Consider the following 22,575-nt stretch of genomic DNA (forward strand, 5'->3'; position numbering starts at 1 on the left):
GTGTTTCCTGTTTCATAGCTTTGGTTTCGAAATCAAAGGGCTTGACATTCCATTTTTGAGCCTCTTGTCCTTTGGACAAGAACTTTACTCACCTGTCCAAGTAAAAATTCATGTACTTTTGTTTGTATTGTATTGAATATAATGTTGCATTTGAATAGTTACTAGAGCGGACGTAGAGGCATTTGAATAGTTACAGATAAGTATTAAGTGTTCAACAGAAGGTTATGACCAGGCCCGAACGCAATACGCGGCCGCAGTGTTCCGATGAAAACTCAGCAGAATTACCGCGGAATTTGAACACGTTCATCTTGTAGTTTACTTTACCGGCCAGCGTGATTTATTTGGGTTAAGCTGCAGTGGACGCACCCTGCCCCTCCCCTCATTGCTGACTAATATATTGTGAGCTGGTCTGATAATTAATCAATAGTTGACACAAACACTCAAACAGGTTGTTGGAAGTTTCAAAAAATATGATCCAATACTCCAGGTCTTAAAATGACACTATGTTTAGTTGATGTTTGCATAAATGCAATAATGTCAAACACGGGTTTAAGATTACAATTTCTCAAAAAATATAGTTTGTATTAGGACTCCCACCCGTGGGTTCTGGGACCCACTGCAGACCTAACAACATCACTGGGGTACCTTCTGTTTCCTAGACGGGCTCTCTACCCATTCAGCTGTCCCTCTGAAGGCCACTAGAACAACTATAATAATAAACATGTGAGTGAATAGCGAGCGTGACAACAGCCCCCCTCATTGTATCTTTCCCACAAAATATATTACAAATAAATAAACACGTATTCAGAAGGACAATATCAGTCACCAGAACCAAGGATGGGTGTTTTCTGTGTATCTAAGATGGTTAAAATGGAGTTTGAAGTTACAATGGGGTTGTATATAATAGGAAGGGAACTTGTCTGATAAAAATGAATATAAAATATCTAAATACTGAATCGAGCAGATTAAATACTGAATCGAGCAGATTAAAAACTGTCCAGAGTGTTCACAAAAAGCCAGAGTAGACGATAACATTACCCACAATTATTTAGAAAGTGAAATATCCCTTTATGTAAGTAGGTAAACAAAACAGCACATACCTATACGGTACAACTTTACTACAGGTTGCATCTTCGCATCAAACAGTCCACGTCTCTGGTCCACCTCTGGCTGTTCCTCTGACAACGTTGAATGTCTTTTGGAGGCCATCTCTCTAGATACTGTAGACCTCTCCCTGTGGTGCTCTGTGGAAATCACCAGAAGAAACAACTTGTACTTATCATTCAATAAGGGTTTACTGAACAACCAGGAGTAGTCTGGTGACCACCGGAGAGACGCGTGACAGCCGGAATGTAGACGGCACCCGGGAGCAGTATGGGTTGGTGCCAAAGACCAGGTGGGGGACTGGGCTCTGTGGGTTGACTCCAGTCCAGGCCCAACCTACGTCTCACCAGGTCCACTCCTGCTCTCACCACGAGTACAGCCAGGACCTGTGCGTTGGACCAGACTCCCAGCAACAGACACTTCATTCAGGAGTAGTGGATTCTGAGAATAATACTAATACAAATATACATTCGTAGATATGAGAGCCTGACATCGCTCTCACCGATGTATCCGTCATTTTAGGCGCCGATGCCCGATATCGGACATTATTTCACTGATGTGGCCGAAGACTTTTTTTTAAATATATATATTTTTTTTTATCCCACAATTTTGTAACCCATTTTTCACCCCTGTGTCAATCATCTAATGTGATCCTGGGCTCTACACACCCTCCACCAACCTAGTCCCCATATATGGGGGACAGCCACCGAGGCTATTACAGCTTATATTTCTTTCTGTGTTGAAATGATTGTGCCACAGAAAATAATAACTACGTTTAATAATAATAGGCCATACCTCACAAATGAAATCAAGGAATGTATACATAGGAAAAAGGTGGCCTTCAGATCAGGAGACACGGCAGCCTTAAAGGCTGCACAGAAGGAACTGAATATAAAAATGAGAGAAGCCAGAAATAAGTTTAAGGAACGAGCGGAACAAGACTTGGCCAACTCGAACACAAAAAGACTCTGGGACTCCATCAGGGAGATGACTAATATGAAGGCAGAGAGGAAGCCCATCTTTGCTCTAGATGAGAGCGCCAGAGCGAATGAGCTCAATCATTTCTTTATGCGTTTTGAATGTGATACTTCTCAGAGATGCTATGAGGTGATTACTGAACTGAACTGTGATGTTGTTAATAACAGGATGGTAATAAATCAGGACACCGTCTGTAAAGTGTTTAAAACCATACAGACCGATAAAGCAACAGGGCCAGACGGAATGCATGCTTTCCTGTTGAAAACGTGTGCTGAGGAACTAGCCCCAGCATGGCACAGGCTTTTCCAGCTGTCACTAGACTCACATACAGTGCCTGAGATCTGGAGAAAATCAGTGATAGTCCCAATCCCGAAGAAAGCATGTCCACTAGAGAATAACGATTATAGGCCTGTGGCTATAACATCTAATGTAGTAAAAGCACTGGAGAGGATCCTGACAGAGGAACTCCTAAAGGAGGTAGGACCCCAGCTAGACCAGTATCAATTTGCATATTCTAAGAAACGCAGTACATGCGATGCAATATCTACAGTAGCTCATCTCACTTTGAAACACCTGGAAAGTAAGGTGGCATACGCCAGATTACTTTTTATCGACTTCAGCTCAGCTTTTAACACCATACATCCAGATATTCTGTTGCGTAAATTAGCTCAGTTAAATGTGAACCCCTTTATAATTAAATGGTATTTTTCTTTTCTCTCTAGTAGACCACAGAGGGTGAGATTTAACTCCGTGTTCTCAGAGGAGACACTGAGTAGTACAGGGGTGCCTCAAGGAACAGTCAGTTCCTCTTTTCTGTTTACCTTGTATACGGACGACTGTGTCAGCTCACATCCAAATCAATTTGTTATCAAGTTCTCCGATGACACTGTGATACTGTGATGACACTGTCTGCTCAAGAGTGATAATAACATCCTCAGCCATACAGAGGGAGTAGACAAGTTTATAGAGTTGTGTGATCTACACCATCTGATAATAAATGTAAACAAAACAGAGGAGGTCATAGTAGACCCCAGGTCCATAGGAGACCACAGTATAATTAGTGTCCATGACCATAACATCAAACAGGTCCCCTCATATAGATATCTGGGAGTACGGATCGATGAGGACCTGAGCTGGCACACGCATGTTACAACACTGTGTTCTAAGATACACCAACGTCTACACTTTCTCAGAAGACTTAGGCTTTTTGGAGTCAGTAGAAATATCATGTTGACCTTTTACAGAGCTAGTATAGAGTCAATCCTAAGATACGGTACGCTATATCCAGCTGGTTTGGCAATCTAACTGTGAAATACAAGTCTCAAGTAAATAGGCTAGCAAACATGGCTGGGAAGATCATGGGCATGTCCACCCCACCCATCACTCCCCAGACCATCTTTGAACAAGCAGTGGTGAGACAGGCTCGGAATATTGTATCTGACCCCTTGCATGTACTGTACCGAGAGTACGAGCTAATGCTATCCGGTAGGAGGTATAGAACTCCACGATGTGTATATAATAGATTTAAACACTCTTTTGTTCCCGTGTCAACTAAAATGCTCAATCAGGGATTGCTATAGTTGCACTTTATCAAGGGAATGTGTGCAATATCTCTGTTTTGTGTATGTGGGTGTTTCATGGTGTTTTCTTTCTTTTCGTATGTGAACATGTCTGTTATTTGTATGCAGCTGTGACTCTGTCTCCAAGACAAATTTCTCCCAAGGGAGACAAATAAAGATAACCTAACCTTGACTCTCTTTTGGTTTGATATTAATTCATTTCTTCAACAGCTGCAGAGAATGGAACGCACTGTGCGCGTCGTGCCTGTGACTCTGGAGCCTAGGCTGCAGCAGACAGTTTTCTGAAAAAGCTGTTTCTATGTCAGTCGTTCTTCGATTTTTCAAAAATAGCAGATCTACAAGCTCGTAGCACGCCACAGAGTGGCGCGTTACGAGCTTGTAGATCTGCTATTTTTCAATAGCTAAAGCATAACATAATGCTAACACCAAAAGGGGATCCCGCCAAAAATGGGTTAAGCACAAACTAATACATTGTAAACATGTATCTTATCTTTTTTTTTACATGCAGTTTTATTTTAACATTTTAGGAGTGAATACATATGCTTAGATGCCTGTGACAGCATGTCAGCAGTTCAGACAATGCTGCTCCGCTTGTGTACGACAGAAAAACAGGTGAGGACAAAGCGTACGACAGCTCCCGACCCAACATGATTTTTGTCCTGGCACACGTTCAAGTTAAAGGTTTTGCGGAAATGGTAAATGCCTGAGAGAGTATTGCACCACATCTTCCTACGTAGTAATGTCAAAGTTGACTCACCAGTCTCCTCTTCCTGTTCCTCTTTAAACTGTGGAGGGTGTGGTTCCTCCAGGACCAGAATGGATCTCCTCTCCTCATATTCAGATGAAACCTCTTTACACACAGACAGGAGGAGGGGAGAGAAGGTAGCATCAGCAGAGCAACTCAAAGTGCTTTTGTCAACTCAAAGATTATTCTCCTATTCGTTTTGTCAGCATAACCATCGTTTAAAAAATGAGTGTCTCGAGTCTCTTCTCAACGCCTCGCAGAGCACGGTGTTGAGTAGAGCCCGACATCGGTCTCAACAATGTATCCGTCATTTTTGGAAGTATTTTTTTAATCATCATTAATGTAATCTACCCTTCCCCACCCAACCACCCCTTTCCCCCCTCACTGTATATTTCCCTTTTTACTTCCTTTATGATGAATTCCTGTTCTGTTCTTTGGAAAAATAGAAGTGTATATTTGAACGTCTCCAAATGTTTTGATGAATTGAACAAGGTGGACCCTCTTGTAAACAAGTGTAATGCTTTTAATGTGCTTGAAATGTACTGTAATTCTGTAAACAGTTAATACATACTTCAATAAAAAAATAATGTAATACGCCCTTATGAAACGCGCTCTTTCAGTTTGATAATTATCAATTTATTACAGCTGCGGAGAATGGATTTAAAAGGCACTGCACGCGCCGTGCCTGTGACTCTGACCATTTATGCCAAATATCTTCATAGCTAAACATGATTATGGGTTCAAACTTGGCACAAGCAGAAACAACATGCTGTGTGTCTGTCTGTCTTTTGGGGGACCATGAGTTACCAAACTATATTTTTATCGTTACAGTTGCTGAATGACCCTTTAGTCTTGTTAGAATAATACTAATAAAATATGAATTTGTTTTACCTGAGAGAGTATTGCACCACATCTTCCTACGTAGTAATGTCAAAGTTGACTTAGCCTGGAACTAACCTATGCTATCTATGGCAGAGGCAGCTCCCGGCAGGATCCGCCGGGAGAAACTGTGCGCCGCTGCTGGACATGAGACTAATTAATTAGAGCGACAGAGAGAGAGAGGAGTGTGTGTGTGTGTGTGTGTGTGTGTGTGTGTACGTCAATTTAACAAAGGTGCAGACGATCAGAAATCAGCAGAGAGTGATCGACGTTTGCGCTACTCTATGCCGAATTGAAGTGGACTCTGCCCCAGACTTCTTTTTCTCCATGGAAATAAAAACGTCTGGGTTTACGAGGCTAAAGTTGACTCACCAGTCTCCTCTTCCTGTTCATCTTTAATCTGTGGAGGGTGTGGTTCCTCCAGGACCAGACTGGATCTCCTCTCCTCATATTCAGATGAAACCTCTTTACACACAGACAGGAGGAGGGGAGAGAAGGTAGCATCAGCAGAGCAAAGTGCTTTTGTCAACTCAAAGATGACATATATTCTCCTATTCATTTTGTCAGCATAACCATCTTTTAAAAGATGTCTCAAGTCTCTTCACAACGCCTCACAGAGCAAAAACACATTTATGCTGCCCATGTCTCATTGCTCACTGGGAGCGGAGGCATCCAATCTATGGCTGTGTTTACAGGAATATATGTAATTTATGTATGATCAAAGACATTCTAGGGCTAGTACAACTACTGGGAGATGTAGTTCCGTTCAGCTAGCTAAGCTGGTGTTGTTCAGAATCTACTAACCTGCAGTGTGTAGCTCGATGTCCATATCAAAATCAATGTCCAGCAGTTTGTTTTGTGTCTCCAGCAGAGTTTGTAGTGTCTCCATCTCTCTCTGGAAGAGGTTGACCATGAACTCTCCCACCGCGCTGAGGCGCTCCAACACAAACACTCTGACGCTAAGCTCCACACTACAAACATCAGCAGCGCCACGCTGCTGTTTGTCCACAACAAACAATATCTCCTCTCCCACCGACGCTAGCTGTTCATTTATCTTCAGCCGTACAGACTCCATTTGACGCTTTTCGCCTCCTTTAGGAGACATTTCCACCAAGCTTTCTGTTCCTACTGTAATATAGAATTTGTAATAAAGACACAAACATCAACAATTCCCGAGAGACACGACAACATGTTTGACTTGTTCAACAGCGGCCATCGCCGTAATGGAAAACTAGACGCAGTCACGTGACGTGATGGCATCACGTGATGCAAACAAGCGCTTCAGGGTCAAAGGTTTTCCCACGCATGCGCAACAAAATAATCCAGGCACTGTTGAATAGAATAGAATAGAATAGAATGCTTTATTTGTCATCTACTATACAAGTGAAAAGGTGTACCCATACTCATTCTTTCTGCTCTATCTCCGACCGAACCACACTTTCAGCACACATCTCTATATGCAAAATAAATTCGGAACGCTCCCCGAACTGACATAGGCTATTTTTTAGCCGTTCAAGTGTCTTATTTACTCTATTAAATATTACTTTTATGAAACATTCCTACACGGAACACGGAATCACTGCTGCCCCAACACGGTCAGAAACAAGCCCAACCAGCCCACAAACAAGCCCTTTAAACCACGCTACTTACATACACTACAACTCGCTTACAATTCGCAAACCTGGCAACACCCTGCCTCTTACGTCACCAGCTCTGTTGCCAACTACGTTCACTTAATGGGGCCAGTCTTTCACAGTGACACACATGTTACATGAACCACGCGCCCGGGATGGTTTCTACCCCTCAATGTCGTATTTGCTGCGCCCTTCTAATGCTGCGCCACGCCTACTCTACACTCACTGCTTGCAGCAGCAGCACTCGCTGGGAGCTGGGTCTGCAGGCGACCCTCGCGCAGGACATTGATGAGAGACAGAAGGAACAGGAGAGATTATACGATCGCTATTTCGCTTATTCCATCTAAATCTCTTTATTTACAAAAAAAATGACTCGACGATTCCCTTAGTTACATCAACATTGTTCTTTGACATTAATCGGATTGTGCCAACATATCACCCTTACACCGATCACTTTGCCTATTTTCGCCACACAGCCAATTTACTTCCGCGAGCGGCCGGGCCATTCCGCCCATGCGAATGCATGGAGAAAAAAAAGAGACGAAAATCCAGCTGTATCGGAGCAGTGCCACACACACACACAGTCAGTCACACACACACACACACACACACACACACACACACAGAGAGGAGTTGACAAGTGAGAGAACGAGACGGCTGTTGCGTTTCACCATGGCCAGTGCTGTTGTAGACAGCGACGACGATGATACACGGAAATAAGTGTGGAAAAGAAAACGAGCAGACATCACAAAGAAATCGATCTGTCCAACGACGATGGTACAAAGACAACAACACAGCCAACTATATTCTTATAGAGAAAAGCTCTCAGCTAATTTGCCCCGTGCAAAACAATTAACGCACGGAGTTGCGGTCTGCATAGCTGCAGACATGCGACCACTATCAGTGGTGGAAAACGCTGGCTTTCAATATTTAATGAGAGTTGCAGAACAGCAGAACCACGTTACAAAATGCCATGCAGGTCACACATGTTTTCACTCCTAAAATGTATCAAACTAATAATACATGTGAAACGTTGCCCGTTACAATCGTTTTGTCTAAAAGATCGTCAAATATATGGCCGTTAGTACTGTTAATTCAACATCCGGTGAGGGGAGGATACGGATTGTGTATGGAAATCAGCGCATACAGTGGGTGGGCTTTAGACCGGATGTAAGCCACATCCACTAAATGTACACTAAATAGAAATAGTATAAAATACTGCATAAAATGGTGTAGCCTACTGCAGCTATTTATAACCAGGTAGTGTATAAGTGAAATTGAACACTTAAATTAGTATTTAATACTTGAACTAACAACAGATGGGTCTATATACTATTTGACTTTTTTTTTTCTTTCTTTTACTTACTTAGAGCTTAACAAGAATGTTACAAGTCATCTCATCTTCAAGAAACATTTAAAAAATGTTAGGGCATAAAACCCAAAGTTGTTAAACCTTTTATTATTCTCATTCTGATTTGTTATTTATAGAAAATAAATGTGACTTATTGGGAAACAAGTGTTTTTCTTTACAAACCAAGATATTGGCCTAAATTATAATGAATATAGCCCTCAATGCTGAAAAAGAAGGTTTTAAAAAAATAGATTGAAAAAATTTAATCGAACATCGAAGCAAATCGTGAGCTTCAAATCGAAAATTGAATTGAATCGTGGACTAGGCGAATCGTGATAGCGAATCGAACATCGAATCGAATCGTGAGCTGCAAATCGAAAATTGAATTGAATCGTGGACTAGGCGAATCGTGACAGCCCTAATGTATACATACGCCTGCACGCGCACACACACGCACATGCACGCCTGTAAGGCCCCCCCCACACACACACACACACACACCAACATGCGATTCATTAAATAACTATTTCTCCGCACGCGCGCACACAACATTATTCACGTGAAGCCTACAGGGAATTACCGACGGAATGTATATACACACACACACACACACACACACACACACACACACTCCCGGCTCACACGCTTAGAATTTATAGATGCGCGATTACATAACAGCTGGGCGTCATTATAGCGAGCCTTAACATGTTGACTACACTACACTACACATAATAACTAATAACCCGTTTTCAGCTTAAAGCAATTATATTTCATTGAAGCAACTCCTTAGCATTGTTTTCATACCATGGATGTGATAAGAAAATGTATCAAACATAAGGGAAATATTAAATAGTATCGGGTGTACCAGTTTGGGCTTTTCTTTTTTTTCAATGGGGCAATACATTGATTAAACAAACGTTTGATTGATTGAGTTGTACAATGTTATACAACCCTAAACTACTTTTAGAATACACTACACAATACAATACAATTTTAGAACATATAATATTGGCCAATATGTCAAATATGTAAATATTACATATAATGGCATTGAATGGAAGCGGACCATTTGTAACACATGTTACAAATGACCCGCTTTTGCAAGTTTTCTTTGCAGTTGCTTACAGACCAGAATGAATGTGAATTCCGTCTAAACACGATGCAAACTAATGAAGAACATAAGCATGAACACATCCATGTGGATTTTTATTCACCAACACCAAAGACAAAAATTGTAGCACACATATACTCCAGGTGTAAAATTATACGCATTTTGAAGGTAAACACTTCAAACTTCCTTGCTGTACACATACTGACGCGATGGCGTCATGGTGGCGTTGACCAATCAAGAGATAACGTCCATGTTACAACCGTGAAGCGTTACAACCTTGGCGGCTCTCCCCTACATTTGTTACTAACATTAGGTTGTGGCGAAGTAGAAACGTGGCGAGCAGATAGTGTGTTTTGGACAAACAGGCTAGGTATTGGTGTTGATTTGGGTCAACTGGACAAACAGCGTGGTGTTGTTTTGTGTCTGTGTTTGTGTTGGAGCACCTCAGTGTGGCCGTACAGGTCATGTGCAACCTCTTCCACAGAGAGATGGAGACACTAAATCTCAGCTGGACAAACATGTTGGCACGCATGCATCGCTGCCTTGCATGCTGTGTGCTACTGTTGAGTCTGTCACTTACTTTGACTGATTTATGGCATTGTCTTTCTGTTAAAATCCAACTATGTTAATTTAAGAAATCTGGCCATATAGGTCATTGTTTATTCTCTGTGCACACGTGTAGCCTATTGTATGTCAGACTGTATGTCTGTCCCAGTCACAATCCTTTAGTAATTAGGCTGTGGAAATATTCAGGACAAAACAATGGTACATTTCCAATAACCCATCCGTTACTACATGTGGAGTCAACTCCCGCCATTTATTTCTTCCCATAGTGCGTGGCGAAGTAGCTCTGGGATGAGTGCGCGCGAAGCGCGCACGAAATTCTAGTTTTTTAACAACTGTGAACAACTGTGAACAACTGTGGACAGCAGAAAAAACGAAATTGCGATGTGCTGAAGTGCACGGGCCGCAGCAACTTGGGTCGCGCCGCCACAAACTTTTTCTTACATCATAGGAGAAAAGAATATGGTGGGGGGGGGGGGGGGGGAGCATGGAGTGGGTTAGGGGAATTGCAGGTGGGGGGGGGGTGCGGGGTGAGGTGGGGGTTGGGGGTGGATAGGGAGAAGGCGGTATGTGGTGCGGGATGTGTGTGAAATGTCTTGTTAGTTCATTGTTTATGTTTGCGTGTATCCTGAGCGGCTCCCGGATCTGTGTCCCAGGGTCACATCGTCTCAAAGTCCAGATAGTGGGAGGTAAACACAGCTAGCTGTGCAGACTGCGGCCTTGGTTCTCAGTCCAAAAACACCCTCAGTTGGCTGTGTGGTGGGTGCGGGCGGGGGGGGGCAGGGGAGCGGGTGCGCGTGGTTTCTCTCAACTGTCTTTTCCATCTGTCTGTAAGGGAAGCCGGTTTAAATGTCCCCGCCGGGCATTCAGTCTCGCCAGCTCCGGCATGCCTTTCTGAAAAAATCTTGTCAAATGCGCTCAAGGACCAGCTAATTAAATCCATATTGGCGAGAGATTTAGGACGAGAGAGACGGTGTAGAGAGACACACGAGCAGAAGCAAGCAGGAATACAGATAGGGAGGAGGAGAGAGAAAAACGTGACCGCCCTCTTCGAGTAAGAAACTTCCTTAATGCCTTTCGCCCTCTGGTGGTGGAGGTGTGTGACTGTCACAGATAGATAGATAGATAGATAGATAGATAGATAGATAGATAGATAGATAGATAGATAGATAGATAGATATAGATATATTTTTTAACTGCCTTCGAATCTTAAACTATCTACAACCTCGTGTTGCGGTGTGACACGCTTTGAGCTTGTAGATCAGCTTTTTGCACATTTGACAATTTAAATCCATGATTCATTGATATTAATAGGAAAAGGTACTTTGAAATTTTTCATTTTGAATAAATGAGTATGCGTAGGCTACTTTGTCCACCACTGATGACTGGAATCCAACATCAGGGACTCAGGGAGTCTAAATTAGTACCTATGTAATAGACAGTAATTACCTAGTAATTATTACTGGCGGTTCATGAGCTGGCAGTTCAATATGTATATGTATACGTATGTCTTACGTCATCATTTAGAGCTAGTCATACGTATACTATATACATAATCAGTAAAAAATAAAATAGCAAATTGTGCCTGATCTGCTGGGACCAGAGTACGTGGTGTGTGTATATGTATGACTAGCTCTCAATGATTACGTAAGAAATATGGTCATTTGTGTAATCTGATCCCAGCAAACCAGGCACAGATTTTCTGTTTTTCTTGCATACGCATCAAATGGCGGGACGGCTGTCACGTTTTGGCGCAAAGTAACCACAGTATACCGCTAATCAACTTACAACTACATACTCTATATAGTATATGTATATGTATACGTATGTATTACGTCATCATTTAGAGCTAGTAATACGTATACTATATACATATACTATATAGAGTATGTAGTTGTAAATAATAATTTCGCCCGGTCTCTTCGCCCAGCTCCTAATCCAGACAACAGTCTTGTCAAAACTCGACTATTGTAACTCCCTCCTTACTGGCCTACCAGCATGTGCACTTAAGCCTCTCCAGCTGATCCAAAATGCCGCAGCTCGCTTGGTCTTCAACCAGCCAAAATTCTCACATGTCTCCCCCCTGCTCCGCTCCCTCCACTGGCTCCCAGTCGCTGCCCGCACAGAATACAAAACTCTGATGCTGGCATTCAAAGCAACCAAAGGTATGGCTCCCCCATATCTTGCAAGTATGATCGAACCCTACAAACCCTCCCGCTCACTCAGATCAGCCAACGCAGGGAAGCTGGAAGTACCCTCACTAAAAACGCCGGGACAACGCTCCACACGTCCCAAACTCTTCTCCCTTCTGGCTCCAAAACTGTGGAATGCACTTCCCATTGCAGTCAGAACTGCAGCATCACTCCCAATCTTCCGCCGTAGTTTGAAAACCCACCTTTTCAGACTCCATCATGGCCCATAGCACCCCCTTAGATAGCAATTCTGTAGACTTAGATAGCATTTGATACAGACTTATAGCATGTTATGTAAACAGCATAAGTGCATTGTATGTAGTCATAGCACGTCATAGTACATAATGTATATCATAGTAGTATAGATGTATAGCTTATTTCATTATAGATATTCCACTGTTACTTTCTTAGCTTACGCATGTTTCATGATAAATGTTTTTATGTGATGTATTCCCCATGCTTTTTGTTCTTGCTTAATGTAAGTCGCTCTGGATTAAGAGCGTCTGCTAAATGCCTAAATTGTAAATTGTAAATTGTGACAGCCAACCCGCCATTTGATGTGTATGCAAAAAAAACAGCAAATCTGTGCCTGGTTTGCTGGGACCAGATTACATAAATGACCATATGTCTTTATAGATATTTCTTATAGTAGATAGGTAGCAAATAGTTACACCTAATAATTAGACATTTCAAACGTTCCTTCACAGAGATATTGAGATTCCACAGTTTACAGAATAATTATACTGTATAACATATTTTAATTCAGTTTATATACCTTTTTTTTCATCACATATCAATGATTTCTTTTTCTTTAAAAAAACAAAAAGGGATCCAGAATATATCTACATCGATAAAACTGTAAAAAAGTAGGTAGGTAGCAAATAGTTACACCTAATGATTATACATTTCAAACGTTCCTTCACAGAGATACTGAGATTTGACAGTTTACAGCGGTCGAAAGTACTTGCGCGCTCTGCTTGCGCAATAGTTGGCCATTTATGGCCTACTAGTGCAACAAGCAAGTATGCACTCGACAGAGTGCAGTTCTAGTTAGTCTTAGTTTTAGTTATGATAGCTTAGTTTTCCTTTAGTTTCCATTTACTTTTCATCAGTGAAAAAAGGTAGTCAACGAACATTTTTCGTCTTAGTCGTCGAAATCAACACTGGTGGAGACGACGCTGGTGTGCCTGCAGAGTACCTTTCTACTGCAACTATTGTCACACTGTTTGCAGTGGTAAGGTTTTTCTCCAGTGTGGATACGCAGGTGTGTCCGTAAACAATATATGTCAATGACACTCTAGTCACAATGTTTGCAGTGGTAAGGTTTTTCTCCAGTGTGGATACGCAGGTGTGTCCGCAAACAACAAATGTCAATGACACTCTTGTCACAATGTTTGCAGTGGTAAGGTTTTTCTCCAGTGTGGATACGCAGGTGTGTCCGTAAACAACATATGTCAATGAAACTCTTGTCACAATGTTTGCAGTGGTAAGGTTTTTCTCCAGTGTGGATACGCAGGTGTGTCCGCAAACAACCTATATCAATGAAACTCTTGTAACACTGTTTACAGCAATAAGGTCTTTCTCCGGTGTGTAGACGCTGGTGTCTTGTCAGCGTAGCATCTGGGAGAAGCTCTTGTCACATTGTTCACAATGGAAATGTTTTTCAGAATCATAGGTGTTATATATATGGTCATGATTCACCAGTATCTTAAATGGTTGGATTATATAGGCTTAAAATAATTTATATCAATATTTCTTTTGTAAATCTCTACGGGAAAAAAATGGTAATGTTTCAGTGGGTCCATAAACCCAAGCCCACTGTCCATCCATAGGGTTGAAGCGGTTCATTTTGAAGTGCTTCTGGACAAGACTTGTTTCAGCGTTATTTGGCATGACCCTCTACACCAGGGATGTAAAACTGGCGATCCGCGGGCCGCACAAAATTTCCATGATATGCAGAAACTGTCACCACAGTACTCACAGACTCCACGAGGCAACGATGATGAAGAATAAGATAATGGAGTTTAGTGATTTAGATTCCAAAAAATAAGAGGGGACATCAAAAAACACCATGTGTGTTCCACGTGTCAAACTAGCGTCTGAATTCACTCTTTCCTCATGTTGCATAACCACGCCAATTATGCTCCTCAGCTGCGCTTCATAAAACATTAAAACAAACTTTAGGGGGCGCTCTTTACCAACTGCAAAAACAGTTATATATAAGCATGGAAAGCTGAACACCAATATTAAACATAAATGCAATAAAGGAAATAATGAAATACAAGAAAATAAGAATTATACATTTTAACCACTTTGGCTATACAAATATCATTGTATTATAAACCAAAGGAAAGTAATGCAGGTCTAAAAACGTGTGGAACAAGCTTAATGTATCTTATTTTTATGTTATTGCCTTGATCACTCATCCCTCTCTTTGTTTCTTGAAAAAAATAACATGATGGTAACAATGCACAAAAACGAATTTCACCTACTGTTTTACTTGTAAAACTGATGTGACAATAAAGATGATTCTGATGATTGAATTATTCTATATTCAAATGGTTTATTGGTGCTTCTGATTGTGTCATGGGTTTTATATGTATGCTCTGTTTGCTATATGCCTGAGGCTACAACACTTTGGTCAGCTTCTGTTTTAAACGTGCTATAAATACAGATTTTTGATTCTTAAACAAAACTAGCATCTCTCAAATTATAATAATATAATATTGAAAGTCAATACACATGACTGAACAGAAACTGCAGATATTTTGCATATTAGCAGATGTAAACAGGTAGACAAGTAATGTCTTTACTTCAAATTGAAATGTTTTACTTTCAAATTGTTTATTAATTACAGTAGAATATATATATATATATTCTAGCAGTGACTGACTGAGACATCGAGCGTAACTGGTTGTGGCCCCCATCAAGTGACCTTTTGACCAATGCAGCCCTCGCCCCAAATTGAGTTCGACACCTCTGCTCTACACCATATACTGCAACGTTTCATAAACACTTGACTCTGCATGGATGTATTAGGGGCAGAAGAAGAATTTTAATAAAACTGCAATTTTCACTGGCTCATAAAACTAAAGTACTCCCAATGTTTTACTTTTACTTTATGTTTATTTGGACAGGACAATGCATATTAATGGACGTCACATGGACGTAAATACACGGGATATAGCACAGTTGCTAATTTTCATCCACAGTCCTCACAAGAAACACAAAACTAAGACAAAAAATGTGCAACCTTATTCTTCCGGTCATCACCCACAACTTCCCGAAACGTATAAAAGGTTAACCCATGTTGACCTGGTTAACCCATGTTGACCTGGTTAACCCATGTTGACCTGGTTAACCCGTTGACCTGGGAACGATTCTACTAAATGTTTTCTAAATCCTGACAGTAATCTGAAAAACCAGTCAAGGACCCCCAAGATTATATGTAAAAACAAAATAGCGTAGCGCGGCACTAGCTTGTAGATCTGCCATTTGTCAATGGCTAAAGTATAATATAATGCTTAAAAGACCAAACGGGGTTCCCGCCCTAAGATGGGTTAATGTCTGAAACAGCCGACGGTATAATTAAACAGAGTTACAATAGAGAAATAATCTACCAAAGACAACAACTTTTTGTGCCATGTGTATATAGGTTTTACATACAAAAGATACTTAAGAAACTAAACTGTGGTGGTCATGTTGATAGTGTCAGATTATGTGATTCCACGGCTTTAGTATCTACCACTTGTCATTGTCATCCTGGAATATAATTAATGATCATTCGATTGTATGTTATATCATGTGTCAACTCAAATGGGGAAAATGTGGATTTATTACTATTACAACTAACCACTTCTTCCCTGTATGATTCCTCCTCATTATCCTCAGATGTGCATTTTGACCCAAGCATTTGCCACTAACAGGAACTAAAGGGTTCCTCCCCTGTAAGAGCCCTCATTCATCTATGGGCTTTTCCCCTGTATGAGTCTTCATGTGTGATTTTAGTCCAATACTGTGTGTAAAGCCTTTACCACAAACTGTACAAGTGAAGGGCTTTTCTCCTGTATGAATCCTCATGTGTGTTTTTAGATGAACAGTCTGAGCAAAGCCTTTACCACAGACGTTACAAGTAAAGGGTTTTTTCCCTGTATGAGTCCTCATGTGTGATTTTAGACCACCACTATGAGTAAAGCCTTTACCACAGACATTACAAGTAAAGGGTTTTTCCCCTGTATGAGTCCTCATGTGTGATTTTAGATCACTACTCAGAGCAAAGCCTTTACCACAGACATTACAAGTAAAGGGCTTTTCCCCTGTATGAGTCCTCATGTGTTTTTTTAGTTCAATACTGTGTGTACAGCCTTTACCACAGACGTTACACGTAAAGGGCTTTTCCCCTGTATGAGTCATCATGTGTGTTTTTAGATTAACAGTCTGAGCAAAGCCTTTACCACAGACGTTACAAGTAAAGGGCTTTTCCCCTGTATGAGTCCTCATGTGTGATTTTAGTTGTTCACTCCGAGCAAAGCCTTTACCACACACGTAACAAGTACAGGGCTTTTCCCCTGTATGTGTCATCATGTGTTTTTTTAGATCACTACTCTGTGTACAGCCTTTACCACACATGTTACAAGTAAAGGGCTTTTCCCCTGTATGAGTCCTCATGTGTGATTTTAGTTGTTCACTCCGAGCAAAGCCTTTACCACACACGTAACAAGTACAGGGCTTTTCCCCTGTATGTGTCATCATGTGTTTTTTTAGATCACTACTCTGTGTACAGCCTTTACCACACACGTTACAAGTAAAGGGCTTTTCCCCTGTATGAGTCATCATGTGTGTTTTTAGATGAACAGTCTGAGCAAAGCCTTTACCACAGACGTTACAAGTAAAGGGTTTTTCCCCTGTATGAGTCCTCATGTGTGATTTTAGACCACCACTATGAGTAAAGCCTTTACCACAGACATTACAAGTAAAGGGCTTTTCCCCTGTATGAGTCCTCATGTGTTTTTTTAGTTCAATACTGTGTGTACAGCCTTTACCACAGACGTTACACGTAAAGGGCTTTTCCCCTGTATGAGTCATCATGTGTGTTTTTAGATTAACAGTCTGAGCAAAGCCTTTACCACAGACGTTACAAGTAAAGGGCTTTTCCCCTGTATGAGTCCTCATGTGTGATTTTAGTTGTTCACTCCGAGCAAAGCCTTTACCACACACGTAACAAGTACAGGGCTTTTCCCCTGTATGTGTCATCATGTGTTTTTTTAGATCACTACTCCGTGTACAGCCTTTACCACACACGTTACAAGTAAAGGGCTTTTCCCCTGTATGAGTCCTCATGTGTGATTTTAGATGAACACTCTGAGCAAAGCCTTTACCACAAACTGTACAAGTAAAGGGCTTTTCCCCTGTATGAGTCATCATGTGTGTTTTTAGTACACCACTCTGAATAAAGCCTTTACCACAAACTGTACAAGTAAAGGGCTTTTCCCCTGTATGAGTCCTCATGTGTGTTTTTAGTACACCATTCTGAATAAAGCCTTTACCACAAACTGTACAAGTAAAGGGTTTTTCCCTTGTATGAATCCTTGTGTGCCTCGTCAGACGATACTTCTGATTAAAACATTTGCCACAGTCTGTACAACTAAAGCGTTTCTTCCCTTTGTGGCTCCTCATGGAGTGAGTTTGTTTTGATGATTTCAGGTCCTTGGACAGCTTGCTGCTCAAAGACAATCTTTGTCCTTCCACATTTGTCTTGTGTGATTTCAGTGTGTTTAAAGTTGACTGACCTTCACTGGGCTCCTGCCACTCATCACTGTCTTCAGTGTCAGATTCAGAACAGTGTGAAGAGAGGAGCTGGTCGTCACTAGTTGGTTGTGATGTTCCACAGTCCTCTACATCAGCTTGTGTTTTCATGTGTTCAGTTGAGGTGCCGGCAACAGGCTCTGTCTCTCTGTTTTCATCATCATGAACATCTTCACTTTTCACTGCTTGTAATGTCAACGTTGACCCATCAGCCTCCATTGGTCTTTGAAATATCTCCTCTTGTTCATCTTTAGTCTGTGGTGGTTGTGGTTCCTCCTGGACCAGACTGGAGCTCCTCTCCTGTTGTTCAGTAAAAACCTCCTCTTTACACACAGGAAGGTGTTCAGTAAAAACCTCCTCTTTACACACAGAGAGGTGTTCAGTAAAAACCTCCTCTTTACACACAGGAAGGTGTTCAGTAAAAACCTCCTCTTTACACACAGAGAGGTGTTCAGTAAAAACCTCCTCTTTACACACAGGAAGGTGTTCAGTAAAAACCTCCTCTTTACACACAGAGAGGTGTTCAGTAAAAACCTCCTCTTTACACACAGGGAGGTGCGGGACGGCTAGAAAAAAAAAACACAAAAGAGAAAAACATTTAATGTTTGAACTTTTTTTTTGGAGGAACATCATCTTCTCCATTTCTAATCAAAGACAGTTTTCAGGGCTTGACATTACATTTTTGAGCCACTTTTACTTACTTGTCCAAGTAAAGATTTTAGAAGACATCTTGTGTTTGTATTGATTATAATGTTGCATTTGCATAATGTTCAACAGAAGGTTATGACAAAATGACAATACAAGAAAAAAATTAAAGAAAACTGTAAACAATTGACACAAACTCAATGTTCCAATAATACAATGATGTTTGAGTGTGTCATACATTTAGTGTTTAGTGGTGACTCCAGGTATTAATCTTTAGTTGATGCATGATTTGTATAAATTAAATAATATCACAATTAAATTTTTTCTTTTTTTGAAATACCATTTTTATTAAGAATCCCACCTGTGGGTCCTGGGACCCATTGCAGACCTAACAACATCACTGTTATACATTCCGTTTCCTAGACGTGCTCTCTACCCACTCAGCTATGGCTGTCCCTCTCTAAGGAAGGACAATATCAGTCACTAGAACCAGGGATGGGTGTTTTCTGTGTATCTACGATGGTTAAAATGAAGTTTGAAGTTACAATGGGCTGGTCTGATAATATAATATATAATATAAAATATCTAAATACTGAATGGAGCAGATTAAAAACTGTCCAGAGTATTCACAAAAAGCCAGAGTAGACGATAACATTACCCACAATTATTTTGAAAGTGAAATATCCCTTTATGTAAGTAGGTAAACAAAACAGCACATACCTATACGGTACAACTTTACTACAGGTTGCATCTTCGCATCAAACAGTCCACGTCTCTGGTCCACCTCTGGCTGTTCCTCTGACAACGTTGAATGTCTTTTGGAGGCCATCTCTATAGATACAGGAGACCTCTCCCTGTGGTGCTCTGTGGAAATCACCAGTAGAAACAACTTGTACTTATCATTCAATAAGGGTTTACTGAGTAGTCTGGTGACCACCGGAGAGACGCGTGACAGCCAGAATGTAGACGGCACCCGGGAGCAGTATGTTGGTTGGCGCCCCAGCCTGTGTCTTCCGTGAGGAGGAAGCCCAACAACCCCACGGTGAGGCCTTTAGGAGGGCCATTCAAGCTGCAAGAGGAGCCTGCAGCACCACCGTTGCTCAGGTGGAGCTGCAGCACCACCGTTGCCCAGGTGGAGCCTGCAGCACCACCGTTGCCCAGGTGGAGCCTGCAGCACCACCGGTGCCCAGGTGGAGCCTGCAGCACCACCGTTGCCCAGGTGGAGCCTGCAGCACCATTGTGGCTCAAGAATCCACCACTCCTGAATGAAGTGTCTGGTGCTGATTGATGACCATTTATGCCAAAAATCTTAATCGCTATACATGATTATGGGTTCAGACCTGTTGGGCTATACTGTCGTAGCGGCACGAGCACCAGCATGCTGTGTGTCTGTCTGTCTTTTGGGGGAACATGAGTTACCAAACTATATATTTATCGTTAGTTGCTGAATGACCCTTTAGTCTCGTTAGAATGAAAGAACGAAAATACATCACAAAGATGCACCTGGTATCCTCAGTGATGTATCCCAAGGTTAGTTAGCCGCGTGATCAAGTCCCGACTTACGTCCCAGTAGCTACCCTCGATCTAGACTGGAACTCAACTATGCTTTCTATGGCATAGAAAGCTTTCTATGGCAGTATCCGCCGGGAGAAACTAGACTGCAGGACATGAGACTAATTAATTAGAGCGACAGACAGGAGAGTGTGTGTGTCTGTGTACGTGTCTGCGTCAATTTAACAAAGGTGCAGACGATCAGAGATCAGCAGAGAGAGGCTGACGTTTGCGCTACTGTATGCCGAATTGAAGTGGACTCTGCCCCAGACTTTTTTCTCTCCCTGGAAATAAAAACGTCTGGGTTTCCGAGGCTACCCTCGATCAGACCCACTAGGGAAAGACCAGGTGGAGGGACTAGGCTCTGTGGGTTGCCTCCAGTCCAGGCCCCTCCTATGCCTCACCAGGTCCCCTCCTGCTCTCACTACAAGTACAGCCAGGACCTGTGCGTTGGACCAGACTCCCAGCACCAGTAGTAGTGGATTCTAAGAATAATACTAATAAAAATATAATAAAAATATAAATTTGTTTTACCTGAGAGTAGTAATGTTAAAGTTGACTCACCAATCTCTTCCTGTTCATCTTTAATCTGTGGAGGGTGTGGTTCCTCCAGGACCAGACTGGATCTCCTCTCCTCATATTCAGATGAAACCTCTTTACACACAGATAGGAGGAGGAGAGAGAAGGTAGCATCAGCAGAGCAACTCAAAGAGGACCTTTATTCTCCTATTTGTTTTGTCTTGATAACCCTCGTTTCAAGAAAGTGTCTCGAGTCTCTTCACAACGCCTCGCAGAGCAAGGCGTTGTGAATAGAGCCCGACATCGGTCTCACCGATGTATCCGTCATTTTAGGCGCCGATGCCCGATATCGGACATTATTTCACTGATGTGGCCGAAGTCTTTTTTTATCATCATTAATGTAACCTACACTTGTCTTTTAGAATGTAATACGCCCTTATGAAACACGCTCCATTCTCTGAAACAGCAGCAGAGAATGGATTTAAAAGGCACTGTGCGCGTCGTGCCTGTGACTCTGGAGCCTAGGCTGCAGCAGAAAACTCTGCCCTGCGAGTGACTGTCATAATTGGAAGTCCAGCTGTCATTCCGGACATTTCAATAAATTGTATTGAAATGTATTGAAAAGATTTCCTGCACAGGATGAAATCCTCTACGCCAGACTCATAAACAGACATAATATACATCAATTGATATAAATCAAACAGCTGATCCTTCCTTAATTTCTTTCAGACGTTAATATATGTGACGGCTGAAATCTATCTGGCTATGAAATCAAGCCTCGCCCTCATTTTTGCGACATGAACAACTGCAATCCGACCTGGAAACCATGGTTACAGGGGGAAAAAAGTGTCCTTACTGCCCGCCTCAACCCTCTCTCATACACACACAGGCACGCACGCACACGCAACCCCAACTTTGTATTTTAAATAAATAAAGAACGAACACCTGCATGAATTAAATAAAGCTGTAGGCCTACCCTGTCTGTTTCCCTCTCACCTCGCTTGCCTTGCTGTCATGTGCACGCACACATGCACGCACGCACGCACCTCAAGGCTACATGACACATCGCCATGAATGGAATACGTTTGTAGGCTAGGCCTATATTAATTTTACCCATTCGTGTGCAGTGCACAGCGAAGGCGATCAGTGAGACTGCGCACTGCTGTGATAAGTGTTGTGGTTGAGTGATGCCTGCATGAGAGATAGGCTACTACAATGTCGTCAATCCAATCTTACTCAACGTTTATGGAGTGATTTGATCATTGATGAACGAATCATAAACATATGGATGAAGGCTTGCATGTGTGCTGGTATGTGCTGGCGACGCACGCTGCGGTCCCAACCTCCCGACTCCCGCTTTTATCTGAACTGTCAAAGCACTTAGTTAAATGGTGAATGATTAAGCCCTTTACACCTATAGCCTACAATTGCAAATAGGCAAGCTGTATGCTTGTCATTGTCACTTGGAAATAAAGGCGTGCAGTCAATTTATGCCTAAATATATTTTTAATAATATCAGTGATTATATAGGCATCTGATGTCACACTCATGCGCTCCCAAATCATCTCACCAGTGCGCTCGCATAACAAGGCCAGTAAAGCACTGTTTGATTAAGCACAAACTAATACATTGTAAACATGTTATATTGTTTTTAATTATTGATGTATCCGTCATTTTAGGCGCCAATGCCCGATCGGACATTATTTCACTGATGTGGCCGAAATCTATTTTTATCATCATTAATGTAACCTACACTTGTCTTTTAGAATGTAATACGCCCTTATGAAACACGCTCTTCTACATCCTGACAGTTTTCTGAAAAAGCTGTTTCTATGTCAGTCGTTCTTCGATTTTTCAAAAATAGCAGATCTACAAGCTCGCCACTCGGTGGCGTGCTACGAGCTTGTATATCTGCTA

Source organism: Protomyctophum bolini, assembly GCF_963924005.1.
Source record: "Protomyctophum bolini genome assembly, chromosome: 18".
Taxonomy (NCBI): domain Eukaryota; kingdom Metazoa; phylum Chordata; class Actinopteri; order Myctophiformes; family Myctophidae; genus Protomyctophum; species Protomyctophum bolini.